Source organism: Rhinatrema bivittatum, chromosome 4, assembly GCF_901001135.1.
Source record: "Rhinatrema bivittatum chromosome 4, aRhiBiv1.1, whole genome shotgun sequence".
NCBI classification, from domain to species: Eukaryota; Metazoa; Chordata; class Amphibia; order Gymnophiona; family Rhinatrematidae; genus Rhinatrema; species Rhinatrema bivittatum.
Window position 1 is genome coordinate 298,770,027 of NC_042618.1, and position 7,601 is coordinate 298,777,627.

Sequence of the window (7,601 nt, forward strand, 5' to 3'; positions counted from 1 at the left end):
TTGCCCCCACTCTCTTGAACTGTGGACCACACAGCAGATTCTGGACCTGCATGACATGCGTTACCAGCATATTCACCTCAGCAGGTAAGACGGGCTTCCTACTCATTGCTCCGTGTTCCTGAATCATGATGCAAATATGTTACGCACCACGTCCATGCCCGGCCCGCACATGGGCCTGCTCACCTCTCTGGTTCCACGGCTGGTCCCGGGTCGGCCTCCCTAGCGGCAGCTGCAAGCTCTTCTAGGCCTCAGCGTTCTGCGGTGGTGGAAGCCGGGCCTTCCACTACGCACCAGGCCTCACTGAGGCCCAGCGTCCTCAGTGGTGTTGGCCACACCCCTATGTGCGCACGCGCGGACCACCCGGCCTCTTGTAGGGTCGGGCGGGTCCTAGCTCTGTGGCGCACCCTGATTGATTCCCCGATATAAGGAAATCCCTGCCTGCACTTCCTTTCCTTGGTAATCAGGTTTGTTCTTCACTAGATTGTCACTGCGTTCTGAGCCTTGTTCCAGTCTTGTTCTAGTCTCATTCCAGGATCCTTCTGATCCTTCTGTTCCAGCCTTGTTCCTGCATCCTCCTGTTCCAGTGTCCGCTTGTTCCTGTGTTCGTCTGTTGTCTCCCCAGGTACTACCTCCGGACTGTTTCACTGGTACTGACCTTGGCTTGTTCCTTGACCCACTTGCCTGCTCCTAAACTCGTCTGCCTGCCTCCTGACCTCGGCCTGCCTGTGACCTCATCTGACCTCTGCTTTGACCACTCCTTGGACTGACCCCCAGATTCTGACCTCTGCCTGCTCGACTACATCTCCAGATTCTGGCTCTGTTCCTAGCCTTGTCATCGCCTACGCTGTTCTGGTCCTCCTTGCTCCATCTGACCTCCAGTCTCGAACCTGACCACGCGCCTCTCCTGTCTGTGGGCACGCCAGACTACCATCTCTTTAGGAGACCCTGCGAGGCCCACCTAAGTCCAAGCGGCCCGGGTCCCTACGGGCTCCACCCAGGGGGAGCGCGGGCTTCCAGTGGTGAAGCTCATCCTAACCTCTGTCTCTTTCAGTGCTTCTTCCCCTGGGGGCAGGTGCTTCCTGGTCCCCTTCCAGGGAGCCATTCTCCACTGCTCCAGGACAAGGGTCTACCCGTGAGCGCAACAAAATAGGACAAGAACTGAGCAAACTTTCCTTTTGTAGGATGGGTGATGTGTACTGTCACTGTGTGCAAACAAGCATGCAAGTATCTAATTAAAATCCATTAGTAACATGTGCGTGCACATTAATTTGTGCGCATATTTAAAATACTTAAACATACACGTGTGAATTAGGCATATAGTTTCCATGTGGGATTCTCCACCCACTCATCATAATACACCTAGGGCCAAGTGTTAATGATATCCACCGTGATATGCCTGAAGATCATTAATCAATCAAGGGGATGCTCTTCCAGCTAATGTATAATCATTGTGGCTAACATGATCACTTACCTGCCTTGGAGTAAGGAGGAGTGGATTGATTATCACAGGTGCATGCTTGGGATGATGTCCGCTGTGACCTTGCAATCCAGATCCCTAAGGCTTGTTATGTGGGCAGTACCTGGAGTGGACTTGGTATAGTCCTGGGGGAATTCTGCACTACTACAAAGTGCAGAATTTGTGCAGAATTCACCCTCTGTGCAGAATTGCCATTTTCTGCACAGAACTTCCAAATTCTGCGCAGAAAGTGGCAGAGAAGACCCTGGCATGCCGCAAACAGAGCGCGCGAAGATGAAGGTCCCTGTGTGCTGAGAGTTGCGCTTCGCTTGCGGTGGCAAAGTTGAAGGCCCTTGTGCCACAGGATGCGCTCCGCTTGTGGTGATGATGAAGGCCTTGGCACGCCGTTCGCGGTGAAGATGAAGGCCCCGGTGAGAGTGAATGTGTGTGTGTGAGAGGAGGGGGTGTGGGTGAGGGGTGTGGGGGAGGGGAGAGTGAGAGAGCAGGGGGTGAGCAGGAGCTTGTGAGAGAGAGCATGGGAGGTGGGGGGATGTTTGAGTGTGGGTGCCAGAGAGAGGGGGCCTATATGAGGAGATTGTGAAAGGAGTATGTATGTGTGTGAGAGAGTGGGTGTGCGTGTGTATGAAAAAGGGATCGTGTGTATGTGAGGGTGCTTGCCTGTGTGAAGGGATTGTGTATGTGTGAGACACAACCTGGGTGAAGGGGTTCATGAGAGAGAGACATAGGTAGCCTCTGTGAGGATGTATGAGTGAGAGAGAAAAGGAGCTTGTGTGGATATGTATGCAAGAGAGAGGGACCCTGTATGAGGGGATGTGTGTGTGCGAGAGAATGAGGGAGCCTGTATGAGGGTGCAAAATTCTCCCAGGAGTAACACTGCTTCTTCTACTGTGAAAAATACAAAACATATAGGAGATACACATTCCCAAAGTTTACATATACCAATTTCTAAAATGAAAATGAAATGATTGTTTCTACTTTTGTTGTCTGGACATTTTATTTTTCCAATCATATTGGTCATAAAAACATAAGAAATGCCATGTTGGGTCAGACCAAGGTCCATCAAGCCCAGCATCCTGTCTCTGACAGTGGGCAATCCAAGTTGCAATTATCTTGCAGATCCCATAAAGTGGATCTAATTCCTGTAACTCACTCCCAGGTACAGCAATAGCTTTCTTTAGTCTACCAGGCTAAAAATTTGTTATGGATTTTTCATCCGGAACTTGTCCAAACGTCTTTTAAGTGCTGCTATGCTAGTCGTCTTAACCACATCCTCTGGCAAACAGATTCCACAGCTTGATAGTACACTGAGTAAAAAAGTACTTTCTACAGTTTGTTTTATATCTGCTGTTTGTTAGTTTCATGGAGTGTCCCCTTGTTTTAGTATTATTTGAAAAGGTAAATAACTGTCCTTTATTTACCTCTGCGCGTTCCATTTTACATGAGCAATCCCCCGCCTACGATGACCGCCCTGACTCACAGAAACCTTTCTCGCTTTTGTTACGGTATCAACCGTCCCCCTACAAGATTTTTATAGTCATATTTCTAATATATAATGTATTTATTGACTATTACTAAGTTATTGTTCTGATTCAATTTTTTTACTGTTATGGATTTAAATGTAACTGGTTTGTTATAATGTAAACCGGAGTGAAGGCAATGTCTGCTATACCTCGGTATATAAACGAATGCTAAATACCTGTTCTTCCCCCCTCATGATTATATAAATGTCTACCATGTCTCCTCTCAACCATCTCTTTTCTTAGCTGAAGAGCCTGGGCTGCATAACCTCGCATCATAGGAGAGATGTTCCATCTCCTTTATCATTTTTTACACTCACCTCTGCACCTTTTCTAGTTCCTCTATATCTTTTTTGAGATGGGGGGACCAGAACAGTACACAATACTCAGGGTTGCAGTCACACTATGTTTGATTCAGAGGCAAAATGATAGTTTCCATTTACTCTCCATTCCTTTTCAGATCATTCCTAACAATCTGTTTGCTTTTTTTGCCCTCAGAGTGCACACTACAACAGATTTCAACATATTGTCCAGAAGGACTTCAAGGTCCTTTTTCTAGGTAGTGACTCTCAATATAGAACCCAGTGTTGTGTACCTGTAGTTGGGATTATTTTTTCCTAGCTTCATCACTTTGCTCCCACTTTCTTTTTCCCATTTTCCTCTTAGGCTTTCTCCCCAACCAACAAATCCCCAAATCCCTGCTATTCTAAATTGCCACCCAATCTCTGAGTTCTTGCACACCACCCCCATGTGAGTCCTTACTTTCCCCTCCCCCACCAGGGTCTCTCTCAACATTTATAAACTCCTGATACATTAGCATATACTTAGCTTGCTGCATCAGGAGTTTTCCCAAAATGATAATATTAGCGTTACAAAATGTGCAGTGAAAACCTGCACCCATTTTACTAACACTAAGATGAATGTATCAGCCTGTTAAGAGTCTTGAACCCTGGGAAAGACAGAAGAATCGAGACTCTCAGTGCAGAGGCACTATTAGCATTGGATGGGGTTTTCTAATCAAACAAGATAAACCTTGGCAACCTGTGAAACACTTTTAATCAAGCCCTACAAAAGAAAGGACACACACACAAAGTTGCAAATATAAAACATTTTTATATAAAATTTTTAAAATATGTACATTCATTAAAAAATTAAAATAAAATAGGACAGGGGAGGGAAAAACTAAGGACCAAAACTATTTACAAGAACTGAAAAAGGGGCCGGCGCAGTAGGGAGGCCAGAGACAGCAATTTTAAGGGCCTGGCTGGAACATCCCCATGCGCCAAACTAAGGCCAGCAGTACCAGGCTCTGGAGCTGCTGGACCTCAACTTGGTGTGCGGATGCTTCAGCCAGGCCTCCAAGGATTGCTTGTATCACCCTCAGCTCTTCCAGCATCATCTATGTGGCCTGGGCAAACTGCCTCTGAGAAACAAGCTATTGCCTGGATCAAGTGCTCCAAACGATGAACCTGGTTTACCAGTCAGGTTGGCAGATGATGGTGGAAGAGGTGGAGGATGATGTGGATCTCCTTCAGCCAACAAAAGCCGGCCAGACTGGGTCTCCACATCCCTATTGCCCCGGTCCAAAAGGGGAGGAAGCCCTACAGGGATGGGGAGAGGGTGCTGTGGCCTGAGTGTGCCTCTTGGAGGTGGGTGATCAACCCCTGCAGCTTCTCCTCCTGATGGTGGCAGGGGTTGGGGACGAGCAGCCTGTTCCCAGCAGTGGCAGCTGCATCAGCGGGGTTTGGAGCTGGGTCGTCGCCAGCCTCCTCATTCTCCTCCTGCTCTTCCTTCTCTTCCTCCTCCTTCATCGATGAGTTTGTCATCTGTGAAGAGAACAACAATAGTGTGTTATGTGCTTCCATTCTGTTAAAGGGGATTGCTTTAGTTGGGAATGTGTAGGGCAAAGGAAGAGTTAATAGGTTTGAGGCTATGACATCCTATATGTGGTGCCTAATTGGCAGGAAAATCTTTTGACATTCAGAATACCTATTTCAGCTTGCTGTTGTTTGATGCTGCCTTGCATGTATTTGACTCTGTGACAGGGTTTGAAGTGATGGGTAGTGGTCTACATAGCAAGACATCTAGGGCCATGAGGCTGTACATACCAGTTGTGTTGGATAGGACCCATATAATTTGCATACAAAGAAATGTTTGAGTGGTTGTGAAGAACATGAAGGTTTCCTACCTAGGCCAGAGGGTACCTTTCGATAAACACCTCATGACTGCGCTGCCTGTGACCCTGAGCGCATTCCCGATGAAAGTATGTCTGTGAATGAGGATTCTGGTAAGCTGAAAGCAGAGGCAGTGTCATGTAGAGCAGTAGGCCATGTGTGTGTGCTGTTAGAAACAGGACCTATAGAGACCATGTGAATATGGCTAGAGAAAGAACCTACCTCCAGCCCCAGCCCACCAAGCCCACAGCTGGTCCAGCCATCTCCTCTTATGCAGGCACAACCACCAGGTCTCCTTCTTTAGGTCCTCAATCTATAGGAAGGAACAAGATGAAATTTGAGTGTGTAATATAACTGTAACAGGGACTTCCATAATGATATGTCATAAAGTATCCTACTGATGACTGAAATGGGTAGCCTGGTTCTTTCCATTTCTATACATAGAAATTTATTTATTTATTTAATATATATTTCTATACCGGACTTCACGAATAGAAATTCACATCAGGCCGGTTTACATGGAACTTGGGGGAAAAACAAGTGTAACCAAGAACAAGAAGACTGAATCAAGCAAAGTTACATAAAACAGGGGCATTGAACTTGGGGGCTAGAGTAGCCAGGAAGAAAGGTAAGGCGGAAATAAGCAACAAATAAATAATAAATAACTGGTTATGAGATTGGTAATTATCTCATTCCTTAGGCTGAGTTCGAAGTGGCATTTTGACTAGGGGAAGGCTTGGAGGAAAAGCCACGTCTTCAGTTGTCTTCGAAAGGTATGAAGGCAAGGTTCCAGTCTTAGGTCGGTCGGAAGTCTGTTCCAGAGGACCGGGCCTGCTGTGGAGAAGGAACGTTCTTTGGTGGTTTTTAGACTGGTGTATTTTGAAGGTGGGACTTGAAGGGTCCCTTTATAAGCTTCTCTGATGGGTCTTTCGGACGAGTGGTGTTTGAGAGGGTTCTGAAGGTCTAGTGTGAGCTGTTGGTGAATAGATTTGTGGATTATCGTGAGAGCTTTATATAGAATTCTATATTTTATTGGCAGCCAATGCAGGTTTCGAAGGATGGGGGTAATGTGAGAACGGCGGTTGGTGTTGGTTAGGATTCTCGCTGCTGCATTCTGGAGCATTTGTATAGGTTTTGTGGCTGAAATGGGGAGCCCCAGGAGTAAGGCATTGCAGTAGTCTGTTTTTGAAAATAACGTGGATTGAAGGATGGTTCTGAAGTCCTGAAAGTGGAAAAGGGGTTTCATTCTTTTTAAAACTTGAAGCTTATAGAAACAGTCCTTTGTGATATTATTAATTGATTTCTTTAGATTTAGATGATTGTCTAGTATAATTCCTAAATCTCTGGTTTGAGAGATCTGTGGGTCCAGAGCTGTAATGTCGGTGTTGGTCGAGTGTTCAGGGGAGATAAGAAGGATTTCCGTCTTGGATGCATTTAGAACCAGGTTCAGGCTAGAGAGGAGGCTTTTTATGGACTTCAGGCAATTTTCCCAGTAGTCGAGCGTTTTTGGCAGAGAATCTTTTATGGGGATCAATATCTGCACATCATCTGCATAGAGGTAATGTGTTAGTTTTAGGTTTGTGAGTAGATGGCAGAGGGGCAGTAAGTAGATATTGAAGAGGGTAGGGGATAGAGAAGAGCCTTGTGGGACGCCTAGCGTTGCTTTATAAGTTGGTGATTCTCTGTTGTTGACTCTAATCTTGTAGCTTCTGTTTTTGAGGAAAGAGTTGAACCATCTGAGGGCAAGTCCAGCGATTCCAATGTCAGATAAGCGGTTTAGAAGAATGGCATGGTTTACCGTATCGAACGCCGCTGAGATGTCTAGGAGGACCAGTAGGTATGAAAGCCCTTTGTCAAGACCCAGGAGGATGAGGTCTGATAGGGAGATGAGGAGGGTTTCTGTGCTGGAGGATTTCCGGAAACCGTACTGTGAGGGGTATAGTACTTTATGTTCCTCGAGGTAGTCAGAGAGTTGTGTGTTCACAATTTTCTCTGTGAACTTTGCTAGAAACGGAAGGTTGGATATAGGTCTGTAATTGGAGAGTTCTTTTGTATCCAAGTTATGTTTCTTCAAGAGGGGTTTTAGAGATGCAGATTTTAGCTCATCTGGATAGTTTCCTTGAGTTAGGGAACAGTTTATGAAGTTAGTCAGTGCTCTGGAGATGGTGCTGGAGATGAGGAGCAGAAGTTTAGTAGGGATGTGGTCCGTCGGATGGCTGGATGATTTCATTTTTTTAAGGGTTGATTCTATCTCCAAAGTGGTTGTTGGTTCGAAGGAGTCGAAGGTGGCTCTGGGATGATGGGTGGGATTGGAGTCTAGAGCTGGGTTCATTGGGTTGGTAGGAAGGAGTGCCAGTGTGTTTGTGATTTTATCTTGGAAGAAGCGTGCTAGTTCATTGGCTTTTGATTGAGCCTGTTCATCTGGGATAGTAG